This window comes from Protopterus annectens, chromosome 15.part0, assembly GCF_019279795.1.
Source record: "Protopterus annectens isolate FY-2018-M chromosome 15.part0, PAN1.0, whole genome shotgun sequence".
In the NCBI taxonomy this organism is placed as follows: domain Eukaryota; kingdom Metazoa; phylum Chordata; order Ceratodontiformes; family Protopteridae; genus Protopterus; species Protopterus annectens.
This window is the reverse complement of record NC_056749.1, coordinates 421,836,833-421,860,940: the sequence shown is the minus strand read 5'-3', so window position 1 is coordinate 421,860,940 and position 24,108 is coordinate 421,836,833.

The window sequence follows — 24,108 nt, the reverse complement described above, 5'->3', positions numbered from 1 at the left end:
TCAGCTGGCAAGATTCTATTCCAGGTCTCCATGCAAGAAAGCCTGGAAGACTGATGCCTTTCCATTCCCTGGACAGGGATGTTCTTGTATGCTTTTCCACCCTTTCCACTAATATCCAGGGTACATCTGAGGATTCAGAAGGAATATCCCAAGATCACTGTGGTGACTCCCTTCTAGCCCAGCCAGCCAGCTTCCTCACAGACTGGACCTACTCTCACAAGAACAGGGGTGTTGATGCACCTTGACATCAATCAACTTCAGTTGACTGCCTGGATAATAGGTTCTTAATTCCTTTTAGCCACCCATTTACTAAGGACATGCAGCAGGTACTAATGGAGGTAAGAAAGCCTGCTACTAGAAAATTGTGTCAGCAAATGGAAAAAGTTTTCTAGTTGGTGCCAACAACCTAACCATCACCCATTCAGAGCTAGTTATTCTCTGGTTTTATAATACTTGTGTGAATAACTATAATATGGTCTTTCTTATCCTCTATCAAAGGTTCATGGAGCCTCCTCTTTCAATGCAGTCTCATGTAAAAAATTTTCTGAAGGGGGTTCTGCATAAACCGGCCTCCAGGAAAACCAGTGGTCCCTCCTTGAGATCTTCATTTTGTGTTAGAAAAGCTAATACTTGCTCTATTTGAACCAGGTAACCTGGCTGACTTGAGGCACTTAATGTTGAAAACAGTTTTATTGATTGCTCTGACCTCTGAAAGAAGGGTATCTGTGTTGCAAGCTCTTATGGTGAGTCAACACAATCTCATTTTCCATAGGGACAGAGTTTCTTTGAGAACTAGTCCTTCTCTTATGCCTAAAGTGGTATCGAAATTAACTTTAAGCCAAACTATCTAGCTCCCTGTTTTCTTTCCTGAAGCTAAAATGCGAATGAAAGGCTACTCCTTACTTTGGATGTCGACAGACAACTCAGGTACTATCTTGACAGAACTAAAACTTTCAGATCTTCAGATTAATTCTTCATTTCATGTGAAGGTAAGAAGAATGGACAACCTGTGACAAACCAGACTGTTGCCAAATGGTTGTCTAAAGCTATTACCTTTTGCTACCCTCACCATAACTAAACTATTCCAAGCAGAGTCAAGGCCCACTCTACCAGGGCATTGGCTTCATGTATAGCTTTTTGAAAGGGCTAGAGTCTAGTATTCTTAAAGCTGCTACTTTGTCCTCTGTACATGCTTTTACAAAGCGTTACAAGCTTGATTCCTTTTTGAGGTCCATATTAGGCTTTGTTAGGAACATTCTCCAGGGGCTCTTGGACTCTTCTCCTTCCAGCTCTCAAATGCAATTAACTAGGGTAATCTAGCCATATAGCTAAGGCTACTGCTGCAGTGATCAATAATTATTTATTATTTATTTGTTGACACTTGTTTACCAGGAAAATCCAACTGGTCACAGGTACACTTTTTCAGTGGAGGCCCATGGAGAAAATTATATTTAATGCAATACAAATTTTATAAAGCAGTTTCGGTGAATACATAATAGTCAGTATAATAAAATTTGTATTGATATTCAATAACATTAAATATTTATATTCAGACTTTACAGATAGAAGAGTAGTGTATAAGATAGGTAGGAGTAATTAAAGAAATACAGTAGACTGAGGTATTAGAGGAGATAAGCAAGTTTGAGTGCCAATAGAGAAGTAGTAATGGAATAAAAGTTTGGTTGTGCCAATTAGAAGTAGGTATAGTAGTTTAAGAAGTACAATAACATGAGGTACTAGAAAGCGATAAGCAGATTAAGTGATTTAGTGCTTTAAAGGGAGGTATAAGAAAGGTGATAGGGGTGTTCGAGAGCTATGTTCCAGATGAGGAGCAGGGCAAAGCCAGGAGAAAGGCAGAAAGTCTTTTAGTAATGGTTTGGAAAGATGAAGGTGTGTGACAGACTTGATTCATATAGGAATATTATTCCAAGTACTAGTTACACTATTGGAATAGAGACTGACCCCAAAAGCCCCTTGTGGTTTGAAGAAGGTAAGCAGTTGTTTTTTATTTGGCCAAAGGGGATTATTTGGAAGAGAGCAATTAGATCCCTACTCTAATATTAATATTATGAACATAGTACAGCTGTGTAACTAAACTTATCAAAAGAGTAAATGTTCAGTTTATCACTGCTGCAGTAGCAACTCCCTCCCTCGAACACTCTTGTCTTTTGGTGTGATTTTTTTATGCTAGGGTGTGGACATTTAAGTTTTGTTGTTCCCAGCATTGTCCTTTCAGGGTTTTGCCTCCTTCTCTCTGTTGGCAGGAAAGCTCTAAAAGGCTTTGCACCCAAACTTGTCTTTTAGTCAGCTCAGCTCTAGGTGCTTGACAGTTTGGGCTAATGGAAGGTACCTTGAAGCTTTGGAAGTTGGCCAGTTGTTGTATCCTTGGCAGGATATAACCCATATAGCTAAGGGTGCTGCAGCAGTGATTATTTGAACATCTACTGTTATGGTGAGTTTATTTATAAAACTGTACTTTCTGTTTTAACTTTAAAACATTAGCAAAGCAGATGCACTACTCATGATATAAATGGGGTTCCCTGTTCCATGAGTATTTTTTGGCTATACTTACCGTGGAGAAAATTAACACTAGGTCTTTAACTATTGACTTGGCATTTTCCCAGTGATACTCCTTTAGGACACTAAGTGGCATAGTCAATTACTAGGCTGCATTGGTAACCATTACTTGATTTTACAGTTTAACATACGAGATCCATTTCTATCCATCTGAATGGGACCTCAGTAAATGGTACAAGTATCAGAGACCTTTGAACCCAAAATCTAGTGCCTTTTTTACCTTCTGGACAAATTGCACAGAGGTTCAAGGTCTTTCTTTATACCAGGCTAATAAAACCTAAGTAAAATTCTAGTATTGGTTTGGTCAATCCTTATGTATCATCCCCAAATACAAGTCTGTGCTAGGTTTCATCACAAATGTTCTAAAATGTTTTGTAACTAACACTTGGCACAGATTTTTTTTTTCATTTGCTTATTCCCTGCAGCAAATCATTCTTCAACCCAAAAGTAGGGTCTGAATTGAGGCCAGACAGCCCATCTGTTTTTCCTTCTCCTCTGGCTATATTTTTTTCTGACCCTGCTTAATGTATCATCTTCTCACAGCTCTTTCCTAAAATTTTCAATGCTTATCTCCAAATCTTCCAAGTTGGAAACACTTTTGTCAAAACAATGGCATAAGTAGAAGGTATGGCCAGTTCATTTTAACACAGGCATAAGTGTTTTTCTTCTCTTCTTCCTCTGCAAACAAAAGACAACTGATTGCAGGGACTTTCTTCAGCTTTTGGTTCAGGCAATTCCTTTACCTTTACCTCATTCACTTCTGTGTCTTGAACTGTATGCTTAACTAGCAGGCTACTGTTCCCCCAGTGTGCATAATGATGCCCCCCCCCCCATAATTTCCACAGTGCGTGAAACCAAGAGAAGTCTAGCCAGCAGAGGTGCAGATAGTCATTTCTTCCAATCTGACATACACACACACACACACACACACACACACACACACACACACACACACACACACACACACTTTTTTTGCCCTGAACTAAAACTCTCCTCAAATCTGAGGAGCAAAAAAATGCTTCTTACATTTATAGCAAGCAGCACCTATTTTTTATGCAACACAGAGAGAGCTGCAACTTAAAGGGAATACAATCATTTAGAAAAATGCCATTATGCAGTAAAAAACAAACAATCAGAATCTGCTGCTCTTATCCCCCTAACACTTTGCACCTATGCCAGCTGCTCCCTTTTACCCCATCTTACCTACACCTGTTTACCGGTCATGACATCTTCATAGGTGTTTAATAGGCTATTGATCTGTGAAAATCATAAGACACCTAGCCTTACATTCCCACAGTAGTTCTTTGCCCTTATATTCTGTGTATGAATAATTCAGAGGTGACAAAACAAGGATATGTTGCAATGTTTATTGCCCCTATGCAGGATGATATGGGTGCTAAAACAGGAATGAATTTGCAGTTTCCCATACATTCTTCCAAATTATGTTTGAACAGAGTAAGAGAAGTCCTTTGCTAGACATGGCGTGGAAGACAGTTCCATAAATGGGCATTCTTTGTGATACATGCTTATCCCTCCAACATCTTCTACTTATGTTTACAAAAAAATTGTAGATCTGTTGACTGGGTGTACATAGCATCATTGGACTTAACAAATGTGAAATAGGGCTGACAGAATATGGTCTGCTGAGGTTCTATACACAAGGCAGGGGATGCCTTTTAGCCTATTTGATACAGAAAAACAGGATAAGGCTTTGAGATGGTCTGCATAGTTTTTGTGATTTAAACTTTTTATTCTTTTAGTGAGAAAGTGTTGTGGTCACCACAGCTGTGACAACTGTTTGGACAGGTACATTCCGAATGGGGCACTGTATTCAATGATCAGCAGGATGAGAGTCAAATACAGCAGAATGACTCCATCCCTCAACCTGCAAATCATACCTTTAGATATAAGCTTTGTGATGAAGTATTACTTCCTTACAATAGCTGACAGACTGATCAAAGAATAGTACATTGTAGACATAGGTTCCCAGATCCCTAACTACTGAATCTAATTTCAGGATAGGTTGTTAATGTGATAGTTACAAGGGAAGTCGTGCTTGTGAAAGGATACAACTATATAGTTCTTGGCATTTAGTTTCAGTCCATGGTTTTGAAGCCAGCTACTTGGGAAACGCTCTCTTGGAGGATTTTGATGTCCTCTGGGAAGTTTACAGTGGTGCCAAGTTCATATTCATCTGCAAACCTGAATAGTTATAAGCCATTTATTGACTTACTTGCATACATTTCTTTGCCAGGAAAGTTCAGTTAAGTTGGAAACCTATTACAGAACATTGTATAATACCTGTTCAGCTGGTAATAGCTAATTACATAAGGTAAGAAATATAATGGGATATTGCATAATAGCAGATGATATTATCTGACGTATCAGCAGGTAACTTATTACACACAATGCAAATGACAGTAGAACATGTCATATTCTAGAAGCATTCAGATTAGCAAATCACATTAAGTGTAGCATATCTCATTCACAAAACAAAAACAGCATTTGTTTAGAGTGCTGAAGTTTGTAAAACATGATTTATTTAATGGAGGCTAAGTTAGATTAAGTAAGGGATATTGGACAATGAGAAGAACTTAGAGTTGATTAACCAAGGGTATTGCAGTTATCTCTAAAGAACATGGTCCTATAGGACTACACAGAGAAAAGTTCATTTAGATGGAGTGGAGTCTGCCTAGATGGTGGAGATTTGTCAAAGGTGACAGGTACAGTGAAAGATCCAAGTATTCTTAAAATATGAGTTTAGTGAGGACTTACAGGCATAATAGCTGCCATTTAAGTTTCTGCACTTTTTTATTGTTCAGTTTTCAATAGTTAGGCTGGTATCATAATCAGTTATGCAAATTTGCTGAGGCTATCCTCGATGATTGTGGAGGAGTGCAGCTGAGCTATAATTCATAGAGGCCATGAACTCCAATGTGCAATAACCTCGAATATGCTGAAGCAAAGGTGTAAATAAAAAGATGTAAATGAAGAGTGATGCAAATCTTTGTATGCTAATAAAGTATGTTTTACACCATTTGCAATTTATAGCAAAATTTTCCCACTTTTCCCCATTGGTTGCAGATGGGCTATATAAAGCGAAGCCTCACCAAATCTACCAAAGTTGCAATCAACAAAAGTGTTATAACTTGCTGCTAGCTTTCCTGTTTCCTGGTCTGAGTTGCTTGCCTTGGCTGGGCCAGAACCACTTGCTTCCAACAGCAATTGCTGGCCAAGAAGGTGAAAATGTAAGCAAAGGATTACTCATTATAACATTGATAATCAGGAAATCCCTGCTAGGTTCAGAGTTTATATGGACATTATAAGGATCTTAGTGGGTATTTGTGACCCTCATAGGGACCCTGGAGGAATTTGTGGGCTTCTTATCTCTGTGGACACCGAGGTATATATATATAGCCCTCACTATACTTGCTATACTGAACTTCCAGAGACAGAATGGAGACACTTTGGGAATCTCACAGGCTACTGCCTCAAGGATCCTGCAGAAGCTCCTGGATGTACTCTTGGCACAAGTTTATTAGTGTACATATTTCCTGGTATCACCTCAGACAGAGCCAGGACAATATGTGTATATTATGTCTGACATGTTTTCCTGAGCTATTGAATGTGATAGATTGCATCCATGTAGCAATTAGATCACCTCCTGGTCCACAGTGAGAGCTGTATCACAATAGGAAGAGCTACCATTCCATCAACTGCCATGTAGTGTGTGATGCATGCATCACTAATATCTCTGCTGAGCATCCTGGCAGTGCACATGATTGCCATATCTGGCACACTGCCTCACTCTTCCACTTTTTCCTGCATGGTAGGATGCTCAGTGGTCATCTTATTGGTAGGTGAAAAAATATTTTTTATATTATATTTAAATAGTTATTCATTATTAAAATGTATTGCTGAATACTATTTTTTTTGTTTTGTTTTGTCTCTCTCCTTTCTCTCTCTGTCTCTTTTAAGGTGATGTGGAATATCTATTAGAGCCATGACACCAAAGAAATCCACGTGGAGCTGCAGAGGAGACATACAACACATTCCCGCTCTAGACCTGTATTGACATCAAGATGGTCTTTGACTTCCTGAATAGCTATCTCAGATGCCTAGATCTGTCTGGGGAAGGTGCCCTTCAGTATGACCCATCTACTGCTGGCAGGACGGTTATTGCATGTTGCACTCTGCTTAACATGATCATGCACTGGTCTGGTGGTGAAGTAACAAATGTTGTCACTGTAGCTCCCAATTCCACTCCAAATATGTGTAATGATAATCAGCCAGTAGCAGTGGTACAGGACCCCATGTGGCAAGCTTGTGTATGGCTTGCAGCTGCACAGGTAAAGAGGTGGCATCTAGTCCAGAAATATGGATCATGCCATGGCATTCAGGTTAGTGTTTCTTTTATTGTAAAAAACATGTAGGGTATAACTGATGCATGTGGGGATTTCAGTGGGCTTTGATCGGCTGTCATTGGTCATCTGACATTTTGTCTCAGCTTAAAATATTTTTATTAGCTTTAAGAAAAGTAGAAGACTGATAAGATGTAGTGACATCACCTCTGAAATGGATGGCATTAAACACGTATGAAATATCTTTAGATAAGCATGTTATCAAATGGAATCTTAGTACTAGTGTACTCATTTTTATCTATACACACACACACATATATATATATATATATATATATATATATATATATATATATATATCTATATATATATATACCACATTTCTTTCTAAATAAGACCTAACCAGAGAGTAAGGCCTAGCATGTTTTTTCCAGGGTATTCATAATATAAGCCCTACCCAAAAAATAAGCCCCAGTTAATATCAACAACACATGATGGACATGCTTGAATTATAAAATAATATTATTGACACCCATTGATTGAGGTTATCGTACTCTGCTCGCCTTTTTCAGACCATTCGGACACCCAACTTCTCTTTGCAGAAAGTCATAAGACTCTTTCACTGGGAGTCCTCCACGATTGTTACTGTAACCCTAATCATCACTCACACTTGACGGTTGAGATCCTTGGCCCATAAACCCATGCAGGTGTACTTTGATCAGTCAAAGTACAGACAACGAGCATAAAGCGTGCACACATGATAATGAGCAGCTGTGGTAGTGTCTTTGCTTCATAACCGGTGCCATTTTGTGTTGCCACTCCGTTCACATAAGTCTTCAATTAACCCCCCCCCCAGACAAGATGAGTGTAAAAAGAAAGAGCTATGCCATTGAGTACAAGAAAGGAATCATGGAGGACTCCCGGGGAAAGAATCTGACAGTTTTCTCTAAAGAGAAGAAGTTAAATCTCCAAATGGTCCGAAAATGGCGAGCAGCATACGTTAACCTCAGTCAACAGGCCGATGAGGGAAATGCTAAGAAGTGTAAGTGTGGATCAGGTCAGCAACCATTATTTCCTGAGCGTGAAGGCATCATCTGTGAGTGGATTGCTAACAGGATCGCAAAGGCTTTGGTCATGCGCAGGGCTGATATTCAAGCATTTGTCCTTGCAACAGCACCACAGTTAGAAATATCCCCAGAAGAATTCAAAAGATCACAACACTGGCTGGATGGCTTCCTTCAGCGATATGAACTGTCTCTAAGAAGATCAACAACACTGTTCAAGCTGGAAGATACTGAAGTTATTAAACGTGCACTTGCGTTCAAGTCCTTTGTTGATGGTATTGACTTTTCTAAATACCAACTCTCCAACATGATTACTATGGATGAAACTGCAGTGTTTATGGGCCAAGGATCTCAAAAAACAATTGATCAGAGGGGTGCCTCATCAATCTGCATTCCCTCCACTAGTTACGAGAGTGCACGTGTTACCTGAATTTTGGCAATTCATTCAGATGGAAAGAAAACCCCACCTCTAATCATTAGTAAGGGCAAGAAAGTTAAGACTGAACGTGTTTCAGGCATTTACATTCTTGAAACCAAAAAAGCCTGGTGCACACAGGCAGTTATAAGGAAGTGGGTTGATGTAATGCTGCCATTTGTTTTACGAAGTGGCGAAAGAGGTCTGTTAGTCTGGGATTCAGCCAGCACTCACCGCGCTAAAGAAATGAAAAAATTCCTAGCACGGAGGAGAATAGATCAAATAATGATTCCCGCAGGAATGACTGCCTATCTCCAGAATCTTGATATTGCAATAAACAAGCCATTCAAGGAACATTTGCGCATGGAACTCAGTGACTATACTGAAAATAGAATGGAGAGAAATCAGCATGGAAACTTTGTGAAGCCTAGCTTGCAAGAGGTCGTGACTTGGGTGAAAAATTCATGGGATAAAATCACTGACAGCTGTGTTGCCAATGCACTACGAGCAGGCAGCACTCTGAGTCTGTAGTCTGAAAAAGGTCTATAGAGATCAGTGCTCTTCTCTGGTAAACAAAAGCAAATAAATAAAATACATAAAATAAAAAATCCATTTTATGCTAAAGGTAAGTTTTCAGAGACCTCTTAAAATGATCCACAAATATCTCCTGACTTAGGATTGTAGGAGTTTACTGGGCTATCGACCCAAAGATCATTTCAAGCCAATCATTTCATCCCAATTTAATACCATAGATATGCAGGTCATTACCCAGGATTGCATTTAGTAATGTTTGTCCATGTCCAGTAGGGTTGTGGGCACTATCCCCAGCAAGAATTCATGGTGCTCCATCCACTCATCCAGGTTCCTTTTGAACAGTATTATACAGGAGCTCTGTTTCACATGAATTGGTAGCCTATTCCAAATATACAGCATTCACTGGGAGACAAATCTGTCCCTGGAATGGGTAGCTGCAGTCCCATTTGATTTACAGATGTGCTGTAAGTTCATTAGGTTTGGGTCTTGGATTGCTCTGTAAGCCAGGCATAAGTCTCCCCTAAGAAGCCTATACAATACACAGTATAGTGACAGGGACTTTAGTCAATCTGTGTAAGGCATGTGCTGGAGTCCCTTGATCTTCTTTGTTAGAAACCTCTGAGGTCTCACCAATTGCTGCAGGTGCTTTGTACGGTACATCCAAACAGGGTGTTATACTCAATAATGGGCCTGATTAGTGCCGAGTATAGAGGGGTTATAACCTCCTTTGCTCTTCAAATGATCCCTTTACTAATCAAGTGCACTACGTAGAAAGCCTTCCTTACTACATTAGACACATGGTGGTCAAATTTATGGTCACAGTCAACTTATGATCCCATATCCCTTACCATTTCATTTGAGTATTGTTGTTAATTTGATAGTGTGAAGGGACATTGTTTTTGCTGAAGGGAATGATGATGCATTTCTTTGCATTCAATTTAAGACAGTGACTAAAACACCAGTCGCTGGTTTGAATAAGACAATCGTAGAGTATTCCAACATCATTTGGAGATACAATAATTGCATCTAGTTTGCAGTGGTCTGGAAACTTGGGTCAGCCACAATCCCTAGTTTTGACCTGACCTTATGAGAAGTAAATACCAAACAGTAGGGGGCCCAGCAGCACTGACCCTTGTGGCACCCCACTGGTGACATGTCTGCTGGTTGATATGGAGTCACCCACTTTGATAGTGTGTGTCTGGTTTGTCAGCCATTTGGCAACCCATCTTACAACAAAGGGGTTTACATTCAGATTGCTAAGTTTATATGTAACGCCTGAGTGCGGGATTGTGTCAAAAGCCTTTGCTAAGTTGAGGTATCCTGTGTGCACAGATTTGCCCTCGTCAATAGCCATGGTCACATTTTCAAAGAAATCCACCAGATTTAATTGGCAGGAATCTACCCTTGATGAAGCCAAATCAGGTTGGATGCAGGGTTTGGAGGTCACCTATGTCTTAATTTATGAGGTGCATAATGATACATTCCATGTTCTTACAGATGAGGCTGATCAGGCTTATGGGTCTGTAATTCCCGTCCACAAAGGTGGCCTAACTGTTGCTATTCTCATATCTGCAGGAACAAAGCCTGTGGTTAGACTATAATTGAAAAGGGTACTTAATGGTGATGCTAGCTCATGTTTTAGCCTATTTAGAAAACAGCCTGGGATGCCGCCTGGTCCCAAAGAGGGTGTGTTTTTTCCTTGGACAAGGCTCTAATGACCTGCTCATCATATATGTAGGGTGGGGCAGGAAGTTTGGAGCAAGGTTTGTCATAAATTTGGAGGGGCTTATCTCTTTGGGGTCAGTGTGTGTGATACCATTAGTCACTAGTTCTGCACATGCTTGGGTCCTACCTTTCAGGATATGTACATAACTGTAAAAGGCCTTATGGTTATCCTTGGCTCTACTTGCTAAGGTTTTTCTCAAAGATGCTGTTGGGGGATTTGACATGTTGTCTTAGTTAGCTGTTGAGGCTGAGGCGGGTGCTTTTCTATTGTTGGAGCCTCACCTTTGTTTTCTTGGACAGCAACTTTTTGCATTTTTTGTAAAGCTTGTTGATGCTGGATGTTCACCATGGCAGATTGTTTTTACTTGGGGTTTTGGCTTTGATGCTTTCTGGTACAGAAAAGTCAACACACTTGTGTGTAAGTGATTGTATAGGGCTTTAGTGTAAGCTTTGGTGTAGTTACCACTTCCAGCTTGGGGTGGGGCTAGGAATGCATTTATACCTTCACCTAGGAGTTTACAGACTGCCTTGGTGAAGTCTTTTAGTCTGACATTGCCCTTTGTGAGTTCTGGTGTTAGTGCCCACTCGAAGGTGATTGATCGTGTCTATATCAGAATAGTGAACACTAAAAATAGAGAATGCTATTCTGTCAAACTATAAAGTTTGAAAGCCAAAAATGTTGAAGTGACGGGTCACCTAATTTTTTCCCCAGGGAAAAAAATTTGCTGATCCAAATATACACACACACATATATATATATATATATATATATATTATATATGTGTGTGTATATATATATATATATATATATATATATATATATATATACATACATATACACATACATATATATATATATATATATATATATATATATATATATATACATATATATATATATACATACATATATATATATATATATATATATATATATATATATATATATATATATATATATATATATATATATATACACACATACATACATACATACACACACACACAACTTAAATATACAAACTCCGAGACTGCACCACAGTGGAGAAATCAGCGAAGTCTTGAGAACGGCCCAGCGATTTTTTTTCCCCTGGGAAAAAAAATCTCTGTTCCGTGACTTCAACATTCTCAGCTTTCAAACTTTACAGTTCAACAGAAGAGCATTCGCTGTTTTCAGTGTTCGCTCTTCTGACAGGGAACCGACTGATCTGTGGTCAGAGACAAGCTTAAGGTTGGAAATGAGAAAAAACATATGCAAATTGTTCCAAACATAATTTGGGAATCACTAGCAACCCATTGTCTCTTGAGCAAAAGGATGAGATGATAGGTAGGGAACCATTAATAACAAAATTTTACACTGAGCTCTATAGCCTCTAAAATAAACACTGCAAGTAATGCAGCAGAGGAATGACTATACAAAAAGTGTATAGTCATCCCCTTTGGCAAAAACAAAGTGCCCACAAATTACCACATAGGTGGTAATCCATTAAGTACAGAAGAAGTAGTTAGGGACTTGGGGACCCAAGTTGATAGCAATCTCTCATTTGACAACCACGTGGCCAAAGTGGTTAGAAAAACATTTTATATAGCCCACCTAATCATGAAGGGATTCACATCTATATCAGGGGTGGTCATCGTGCCTCTTTACTCATCCCCCATCAGGCCCATAATTGAGTACAATGCCCCTTTTGGGATGTACCTTACCAGACAACTGCAGCAACTGGAAAGACCCCAAAAGTACCTCACTAAGAGGATCAAAGGGCTCAAACAGATGCCATATGCTGCCCGGTTAAAGAAACTCCAGCTCTACTCAGTGGCATACCGCCTGTTCAGAGGCGATCTGTGCCTGAAGCCATGTCCAACCCGGAATTAATGGACATGCTGCACCTCAGAAAAACCAAATCCCATCGAGCTATGCGCTCGAGAGATTTGAACCTCAGCACTGAAATAAATAGGACATGCTGGAGGGACAGATTCATAACCCAGAGGCTCCCTTCACTCTGGAATAAAATCCCAGTCCAGGTTAGGCAGAGTCCCTCATTGACTCTCTTCAAGAGGAATCTTGATGAGTGGATGGGAGATCGTAGGTTTACCCCAGGTATCACGTCTGTGTCACTGTTAGACAGAGGCACAGTATACTAACCTCGAAAAAGGGCATAGCAAAATAAATTTAAAATGGGTGGTGAAAGCCAAACATATTCTGGCTAGGCTTATAAATGCCCTAGGGCAGATAGCCTAGTATGAACCTATGAACCTATGAGATATGCAGTGTGATTTATGTCAATTAAGAAATGAAGAATAGCATTTTATACTGTTGGCAAGTGGCCAAGGTGACAAGGTCACTAATGTCAAACTCAAAATAAAGGGCACACAGTAGTCTAGTCATGGTGAGATGAACATATTAACAGCCTTCAAAAATTGCTTCAGCAGGTATCAAGTGTTTCATCTGGACAAAATTCTTGAGATGAAAAAAGATGGCTTAACAACAGATTGCACCTGTTCCATAAGTGTCAGCTGATCATAAAGAAGAACAACCAGACTATATTCTTCTGACACAAATTCCAACATATTGCTTCCATAAATAATAGCGAGATGGAAGAATGATAGGCCTAAAATTGACAAGAAACATCACAGCTTTTCTATATTACAAGGGTTAAGCATTAAGTGACTGCTGCTTGTCAGGCTATTGAAATTGTCTATACAGTTCAATATGTTTTTTCAAGTAGAAAAGAGAGGTACAGTGAAGTGAGTTTCATCAGCAGAGCAGTGATAACTCAGGAATCTCTCTTATATGACGAAGAATATATAACATTAATAGAAAAGGACTGACAATGGCAGTTTGAATGCTGCACAAAAATCTCCTACTGTGCAAAGAGTATCTTAAAGAAAAAATAGTCCCAGAATCTGCCTCTTTGTGCATTCTAGAAGGAAGAGCTGAACCATTTGTACACAGTTGAAGACATGCCCCCCATGGGTCCTTAGTATATCCACCATGTGGTATCAAAGATTGATGAGAGAGCAAGCAGAACAACAATGGTTTCTCACCACTAGGAGGTTATTTACAACTCTAGCGATAACTATCTCAGCATTGCATTATATTCCTGAATCCAAACTGAAAGGATCATATAAAAACATTAAAGAACAAAAAATATTAGAGCAGCACCACAGATACCATTCAGTTACATTTTAAATAAACATTAGATTAGAGATGGTTAAGACTTCTCCAGGCTAGAATGGTCCATTGATGATTTCTAAAGGATTGGCTAACTAATGCAGGTGCATATCTCTTGACAGATACAAAAATCCTTATCCTCAAAGATGACTAAACAGTCTGGAGAATGACTAAACTAAGTGTAATCAGGTAGGATGTAACCAGATGGTTTGGGCTCAGTTTAATTTCACAGGTTTGTAGGTACAAAATTAGTCAGATTTACAACCAAAGAATAGTCATCATAACTAAATTCAAAGTAAGAGAATTCCCGAGAAGATTATGGAGGATTGCAATACAATAAATGGAAGTATTCTGAATGGTTTACAACTTAATGAATTCAGCCTAAGCCACAAAAATGAGTAACTGCCCCACTCAGAGTAAGAAAATGATTTCAAAATAAGAAGTTAAGGCAGATTGGACAGCCTATCAAAATATGTAAGAATTTAACCTGTCAGTTTGAAGCAGAAATTGTACTGTACAAAAACATTGCCATCTTATAGAAGATAGTGGAAACAATAGTAATAAATCCTAAGCTTGTTCACCAAACAGACAAGTATGTTACTAATTTTGCCTCAACAAGCATCATGGACCATATTTCATGGTAAAACCATAACATATAGTTATTGGTTAAAACTGGGTCTATATTGATAAGAGTGGAATAGTCAAGTGCTTCAGTGACAGCATAATCATTCATTTTCAGTAGAACATTTGGATCATTTGCATCATATTCCTGCAAGAATTGTCCCAGTCACACTGTACAAATTCCAATAGAGACCATTCTCAAGGTTGAATGCTTTGATAAGAGGGATCTTCACAAGGAAGTGGACCAGCAGTGATCATGCTAAGAGACTTGCTCCACCATTAAGTCTGAGGTCACCACAGACAGCTAAAATGGAAAGTCAATTGAATTCCCTTTTTAGGTAGTAGTGATAACAACCTAATTAAAACTTAACCCCTCATAATCAAGATGCAGTTCCTTGTAAAGAACATCAAATCAACTGACCTAATGAATTAATCAGAGAACATTTCCAGAAATGACATCATATCAGTAGGTAGACAGTATATGCAGAAAAATTTGCAGTTTGTTTCTGCCACTAGGACATATTTAAAAGAGTTGGTAGTTCTATCACAAACTGGATCTAAAACAAAAAGCTATCCACCCCACTTTCTGCCCCGAGTGTACACAACATAGAGCATTGAATAACACATAAACCCAATACAAGAGCTGCTGTTAAAAGAAGGCCATAGGTAAAATCAAATCAGGTTTCCATTATGAATGAATTTCACAGCAAAATATCCTTGATGGCCTGTAGTTTGTGGACAGAGTACACAGCCATATACAAAGCTCCATCACTGGCTAGTTGGAGGTGAATTTCTGTTACATGCCTGGTTGTGGACTAAAGGGCATCGTTGGAGCTCAGTTGTCTTTGTATCTATCCTGGGGGGGGTTCTTTATATGCACTACCCACTCCATTTCATCCGAGAACAACTCCCCTCTTTAGAGCATGTCTCCCCTAAGGGAGTATCATCAAGGAATGCCCTCCCACCCAGGATGGATACACTTGTCCCTGCCACTCAACCAGTTACCTGAGCCACTAATCGACCCCAGGTAAAATGAGCCATCATCAGGCCTTTATCCTTCTGTGCCACTCCAGCAACCTAAAGCAGAGTAATTGTTTTACATAAGATACAATTAAGTGCATTTGTGATAAAATTCCAAGTTAATAATACAAATTCACAGATAGATGATCATATGTGTAAAGTAATACCATTCAGAGTAGGCACTGTTGGAAATTAATGGGCCTTCTACAGACAATAAGAACCTTTGCCACTCTGATCAACTTTATTGTCACTCCAGGCTAATAGACATCCAGTTTTCTCAACTCTGTGCAAGGCCTGATGCTTCTTCAACATAAAGAATGTCCAAGGCCACCCATACCTGTGCTACAGATCCACCCCAGACTGATAGATCAAATACAACTCCAGAATATAAGACTAACAGCAACCGCAGCTTAAGTGAGGTGCAGTATCATAATAGCCAAATTAAGGTTAGAGGCTACACAAAGTCAGATCCAACTTTATCTCAAATTAAGTGGTACCAATTAATAATATCCTTGAACTACATGAAGTGCAAAGCCACTTGGAATTAAATAAGAGTATATGCTACTGCAAGATGTAGCAACTCCTCAACCTAAATAAGGCCCACCTTCTGCTGAAAATGGTTGGCTGAAGAGTCAATCCAGCAAAACTGAAATCCAGTTTCACTATAAAATAAAATACACAGTGCCACCCTGGAATAAAAAAAGTTAATTGCCACCTAAAACCAAGTAAGTTCAAGTAGTACCTCAAACTAAGTGTGTGTGTGTGTGTGGGGGGGGGGGTCAGGGTTAACTCACATAGATAGGGTTCACTGTAACCCAGTTTATTAAATCCAGTGCCATGTGACCCAGGTATTGTTCAAAGTCCCTGCAAACCAAATAAGACCAATACTTCTCTACCTACCTGATGCCCACTGTTACTCAAGTTAGGACAGGTGCAGGTGCAATAATTACCAAAAGCTTTCAGATCATCCTCTACAAAAAGTCTATATAGTGCACTACATAATTCTTGTAACTTTCCAGTATATTTTAACCACCAGAAGACTGCTAATACTTCAGAGAAACACTGCTCAGCTTCAGTTTCCATTCTCCATTTTATGCACTTGTGATTTATGAAGTAAGCCGAGTAACCGGAGCTAAATGACCTATCCAAAGGTATTCAAGTAAGGACTGGACAAACCCACGAACACTGCATCAGTTTAGCATGGACCAGAATTTCAAATGCTTGGAAGGACTCTTTAGACATATCAGTAAGGATACAAACAGTATAGTCTGAGACATTAAAGAATATGTGGCAGGATCTCAAACAGTGTTAATGTATTGCCATAGATAATTTATTTCAGTTCATCTCTTCTGAAGAAAACGCAAAGGTAAATCAACAAAACCTTATTAATAAATTGAATGCTGATAAGTCGTCTCTACTAAACCACAAATCACGTCAGCATACGTATCTGTCTTGCCCTTGTAAAACCTGCATATTTAAGGTAAAGTAGTAACTTTGCAGTCTGGGCACTTTTTGACAAGAATGCAATATAAGCATTTGTGACATCATTCTGTGGTATCTGCTTAATGTACCTGCAGATTCACAGAAATTCTGTGTTCATAAAATAATTATCAGACAGACATATAATATACAGTCACTGATGACACATTCCTCTTTAGCTTGGAGTGTGTTAGGTTGCAATTAAACATATGCAGAGCAAGCAAGGTAACAAAGAAAGCTTCTGCCTCTCCCTTTTTCTTTGCTATGTACACTGCCATTTGCAACACAGAGTGACACAGTAGGCAAGTACCAGGCAAATTAAACACTTAGCCCAAATTAAGCACCTGCATGACATTTTATTTATTTATTTTACATTTGTTGACCGGGAATGTCTGACTGAGCCAGAGCCCTTTTTCAGCAGAGTCCCAGGGAGAAAAGCCCCATAATATTACAGCAAAAATAAGCTAAAGTTAAGCAACCAAGCTTAAAAAACAAATATGATAATTCTACACTAGACTCTAAATACTGTACATTAACAAAGTCGAAAGAAAAAGTAACAACAGGAATGAAGAACAAATTATGAAGAACTGACATACCTTAACACATGAATTTTAATATTGTCCAATCTTAATTTCCTTTGAAAAAACAACTGAGTTAAATGGAGTGCTACCTGGTTAGCAGATAACCAAGGGCAGAGATGGTTTTATTATAATGTCTCTTACACAGGGGTTAGTGCTTTGCCTTCTGCATAAAATAGGCAAATCAGTCCATTTCACACTGTGTGTGTGTACCAGAAGTTATACTAACTAGTTACTGTGGATTGTTAACTAGGCATGGAATGCTCATCCACGTGCTTGTTTGACAAAGGAATCCTAGACTATTATTTAAGCATTTAACAGTACAGTTTGTGCAGAACAGTGATATATAATAATGCATTTAAGAATGTATGTACTCAGTTTATACAGTATGGCAGACTAATAGATAGAGTTAAGACATAGCAGTAACCAACATCCATCTTCAGTTATGCAGCAAAACAAAAATAAAGTTAGAACTACCTCACAGAAATTGGTACATCTGGCTCATTCTAACAGATTCAGTGGTGTCAGCATTCACCCAGTTGTATGACTAACATTTAGACAGTTGTCACACAAGATTAACAATTTACATTTTGTAATTGCCATATTTAGTAATAATAGTTTTAAATTCGATATTTACAGCTGATTTTCTTATGTATAAACTGGAGTAGATTCCAGTGTTTACAGGTCTGTGCTTGCAAACCAAAATACTGCAGAACATAGTTGTACACAGTGTTGCCAGTCAGGTATGCCAGAAGTGTATTCAAACAATAGACATATTTTCTAACAGTAAGTGGAACTAGAAAGTCAACTGGTGCTTGAGAATATCATGGGTGAGAAATGTACTACCCAGTCACTTGAAGCTATACCATCAGGGAGAAAACAATGGTTTATGACGCAAAACTGAATAACAATTTTGTAAACATGAATTGTCTGTCACATACTGAACAAAAATCCAAGTAGATCAAAATCAAGCATCCCAAAGATGCAAATGATGGTCCTGAAAGTAATTTAACTATTGCTGACTATATCTACAGTGCTGGGCTCTGTGACACACAAGGTTTGGCCCTAACTATGCCCAGATGGCATATGTTCAGTTATTGACCCAGGCAATAGAGGAGTTAACTGAAGATAAATGAATTGAGGAGCGAAGATCAGTTCTCCACTCACTGAGGCATGGGATTAACTGATTTCCACAACAGAATTGTCATCTATTGCCATCAGAAAGTCCTTCTATGTGGCACAACTCATTACCAAGGGTTTGCACCCAGGAAGAAAGAGGTCATCATCTCTCTCTACTCTTCCCTCATCAGGCCAATCACTGAGTACAATGCCCCATTTGGTATGTACTTCACTAGACACCTGCAACAGCTGGAGAGGCCACAGAAGTACCCCACAAAGAGGATCCTAGCCATTAAACACATGTCCTACATGGGCAGACTCAAAAGACTCCAGCTATTCTCTGTCTCATATCATCTACTAAGAGGCAATCTCTGCTTGACTTACAAAGCCATGTCTGACCCAGCTCTGTTAGAAATGCTACATCTAAAGAAATCCCAATCCATCTGCACCACATGCTCCAGAGACTTCAACCTCATTACCACAATCAACAGAACATGCTGGAGGGACAGGTTTATAACCCAGAGACTGTCCATGCTCTGGAATAATCTTCCCATACATGTCAAGCAGAGCACCTCACTGCCCTCTTCAAGAGAAGTCTTGATGAGTGGATGGGAAATAGAAAGTTCACCCCAGGGATCACTCCAGTGGCTCTGCCTGATAGAGGCACTGGGAACTAACGTCGGGCAGCACGATGTCAGGTCACTTCTATGGGCTAGGCTTGTAAAGTCTCCAGGGCCATTAGCCTAGTTAGTACACACCTATGAACCTGAAGAAATGCCTGAAAGTGCACCTTATGCATTTGATACTTAAGATTTGTGAACCCAATAAAGAGTGTAGAGCACATTAGCTGATGACCCACAGGTGTGAGAATTATGCATCAACACGGGTCCCATGCATCAGGCATTGCATCATGATTTCTGTATTAGGAGCACAAAGATCATCTCTTGACCTCCAGTCAATGGTGAACACACTCGCCACCTCTCACATTGTTCTTGAATGTTGGGGGATGGGTGGGTGGGTAAAAGAACCTGTACAAGATGTGGGCACTTTCATGGGCATGGGGTGACAATAGCCAAAAATATTCTTAAATATATATTTCAAGAGGGAAAGTCCTCTGAACCCTGCACTAAGAAATACTCTTACTCCAAGGTTGTGTAATCTTACAAATGTGCCAATATATGTTGTGTGATACTCTGGCATTGCTTATAGCACAAAGAATGGGAAAAGTAATTAATTCATGAAATAGAGGGTAAAAAGAGACTTAGCCCCCTGCTAAAATATAGCCATATGTTGTTCTACACTACAATAAATAGCACTGAATTTTTGAAACATTTAATACATGAATCCAGATGTTTAGATAAATAGCAATATTATGAATGCATCTACTGTAGTACTGGTTTGTTATTATTATCCAGCCAGACAGATGATTTCACTTTTGTGCTTTGTTGTTAGAAAGATATGACAAGTACAATTCTCTTGCTGACCTTCTTATCAGCAGTTTTAAAGTGCGTCATGAAAGGTAAACACACTGCGGTTTGCATCATACAGATGCTAAAGGTAAACACACTGCGGTTTGCATCATACAGATGCTTACTGTTTTGAATTTGAACACAGTTCGCTGCAACTTACTGCAGTGACATGCCTCTGTTTGTTATAACTGGAGCATTTTAAGTTACAAATAATTGTTACAAATACCTGGCTGAAATTAGTAGCAGTCCTACATTTGTATTATGAATAGAAACAGAATACCAAAAACAGTTTGAAGTTCTCTAACGTTTGTGACTTTTCTCTTTTGGATACTTAAACTGGCTAATTTAATACATAAAGTGTACTGTTCTACAGATTTAGGTCATGATCCCAAGCCAAAGACTGTGAGAGCAATAAAGTAATTCAGAACTGTGCACAGGTCTGTTTGTGTGCCTGTGAATTGAGATTTTTTTCTGTATTGTTTGAGATGAGGAAGAATTTTATTCATGGTCACGTAGGAGTATTTTTAAGGGTACTAAGGCATATGAAAACTTGTATTAGGCAAGCGCTTTTGTAAAGGGTCATAATAGCCACTGAAGACCCAGAAACAAGTGACAAACACAGGCTTGGTAGGCATTAGCAATTCAGCTTTACTGACAAATGGTAAATAATGTTTTGAGGGTTTCTGTTTATTTATAGAAATGTATTAACTAGGATAGAGCAATGGTCCAGTGGGTACCTATTTCATGCTCAGTCCAGATGTAAAAACACAGGGCATTTAAAAAGCATAAAGCATTTACATAGCCTAACTTACAGAGCAGTTTTACAGGATGCTGATGGTTAAAGTTAAAATCAAATCAGAGTAAAACAAGGACTATATAATAGGAAATAATTTGTATGTATAAGCGGCACTGATTGTTTAGACAATGAGCATGTGGTATAAGGTATGGAGACAATTATTAAATGGGGGGGGCTGAGCAGAAGTTTGAAGATGTAGTTAATGGTTAAGTGTGAGGGAGTGATGGTAGTAATAAATGTAGTTAAATAGTGGATGAAGGGAGACAGAAGCTATGGTAGAAGTGCAAGGGAATGGGTCACAGAAAGTGAAAAAGTTCAACAGTGATAGGATGGAGCAAAAAACTAAGGTAATAAACTTCAAGTGAATGTGCAGATTACATTCTGTAATGTTGGGGAAGCAGTTGCAGTCTGCTTCTTTTCTGTGATGCCATTTGAAGTTTTTTATGACTGGAGTAGTAAAGGTTCTGCTGTAAGGGGGGATGGAATGTAAACGTTTTGACCCAAGTATGGAGAACCTGTGGTCAATACATTTCCTAATCGAGAAAGTTGCATGGAGACAGAAGGCACAAGTTGAGATCTGAGGTTATATGATCTTTCCCTAATTGTAAACCTGCCAACTAAGATCTTTAATATCTTGGTAAAGCCCTGACTGCTGTCTGCTCCTGTCCCAGCGTCTTTTGCCTCGTACCATACTCTTCCTGTGCTATTCCCGCACTAGTCTCTTGAAACCAATTTGCCTTGTGGAAAGAACCCTATCAGAATCCCTGCAGTGGCATCTCACAGCCTAAATTCCCTGCATCCTGTCTCAAGATAATAAGAAATACCATACTCTTCCTGTGCTATTCCTGCACTAGTCTCTTGAAACCAACTTGCCTTGTGGAAAGAACCCTATCAGAATCCCTGCAGTGGCATCTCACAGCCTAAATTCCCTGCATCCTGTCTCAAGATAATAAGAAATACCATACTCTTCCTGTGCTATTCCTCACTAGTCTCTTGAAACCAACTTGCCCTGTGGAAAGAACCCTATCAGAATCCCTGCAGTGGCATCTTACAGCCTAAATTCCCTGCATCCTGTCTCAAGATAATAAGAAATACCATACTCTTCCTGTGCTATTCCCACACTAGTCTCTTGAAACCAACTTGCCTTGTGGAAAGAACCCTATCAGAATCCCTGCAGTGGCATCTCACAGCCTAAATTTCCTGCATCCTGTCTCAAGATAATAAGAAAGTATGTTGTTGGTCTCTATATCCTGCCAGTAACATTGTAAACCATTGTACTAAACCCTTTAGGGGATCTAATGCAGGCTTTAGGCCAGGACAGCCAGCAGTCTCTACCTCCCTCTCTTAACAATACTATTACCCATTTACCTCCTAACCTACACAGCAACCCCTATTACTTGCAGTCACCCCCTCCCAGTTCTACAACCAGCTAACTCCCTCTCAAACTCACCTGCAATAGAAGAGCCACTAGGTGGCACCCTTAACCCAGCTTTCACCTCTTGATTACCTTCTGCTCTCTTGTTTCCTTAACTAACATTTTGGATCTCCCAGACCACCTGTTTATACTCTCTCCTCACCCTTTACTACTACTGTCTACAACCACCTATTCCATCACAGACTCCTTACTTATCTCTGCTCTTACCTACTCCTGTCTTACCTAACTTACCTTTAGTATCCAGCTCTACTGATTGTTTCTTGTCAAGCCATTTTACTACCTGTCATCTCCCTACCCCAATTCCCACCCCCAGGGGTCCTACTCTTATACTATTTACTCACACCCTTTCCTCCTCCCAATATTCTCAGGCTACCTTACCATTGGACACACACCCCTATCATCCTTCTCTAACCACTCCCTATTCTCTCCTAACCACACCCACCTTTTCTTTTGCTCTTCCCTGTCAGCAACTACCATACACCCATACCTACAACAACACACCTAACTAATAATCCATCCAAATGTATAAACCATCAGTCCAAACACATTTACACTTTCACCTGTTACTTCTGCTACTTATTCTACCACCATTACTTTTAGCCTACATACGTACCTCCTATGAACTCTCATTACATCCCAACATTCATATCCCCAATAAGCTAATTACCTCTTCTTACCTACCAGCACTCACAAAACATGTAAACATAACATCTACACCCAGCTATCTACTGTCTAGATTTCATAGAACAGTCCACATTAGGCACTACAATCAGAATCCCAGAAAATCTCCACATCTATACAGAAGAGTCCCAACTCTAGGCTCTCTTATACAACTCCTCTCATTAAAAGACGGAGACATACAACCAAATCCTGGCCCAATGACACTTCCTACCACACAACTCCATGATCCCAATCAATTCAACACACATTCCCTTACTCAGCCAACAAACTCTCTCTTCATAGCCCACCTCAACATTAGCATCAATAATAAAGTCTCACAACTCCATGCTCTCTTAGAAGTCTACTCTTTCGACATTCTCTGCTTAACAGAAACCTGGTTAAAGCCTGTAACTAAAGACAATGAAATCACCCCACCCGGATATAATATATATAGATCTGACCGTATAGCAAAGAAAGGTGGGGGAATTGCTATCCTATTTAAATCAGGTCTACAGATCACCACTTATGACCTTAAACCACCTGTAGATTCTACTGCTGAAATTCTTATTTCCAAACTTCAACTCAACACTTTCAAATCCATCTATATTATCTGTATTATCTACCTCCTGGCAATAACAATACCACCATAGAAGATATCCTCTGCTGGCTATCACTAAACCTGCCCCAAGAAACCATTATCCTAGGGGATTTTAACATAGATTGGAACAGCTGTTGCAGCAGCCAACCTACCACCCTCATTAACCTATTTGGTTTCTCTCAAATCATTACCTCCCCTACCAGGATAAACAAGCCCAATAAGAAAGAGAGTACCTTGGATTGGATACTCATAAAAAAACATCCCCACATATATGAATCTGGAACCCTCCCTGATGATATTAGTGACCACTCACTTACCTACATTATCAGGCATAAAACCAATGCCACCATTCCACCCACTATCAAGTCCATTAGATCCAAGAAAAACTTTAACCCTGACCTCTTCCAAAGTGAACTAAGAGCATGCAACTGGTCTCCCTTAACACACCTCCCATTGGAGGAAGCTGTCAAATACTTTAATTCCAA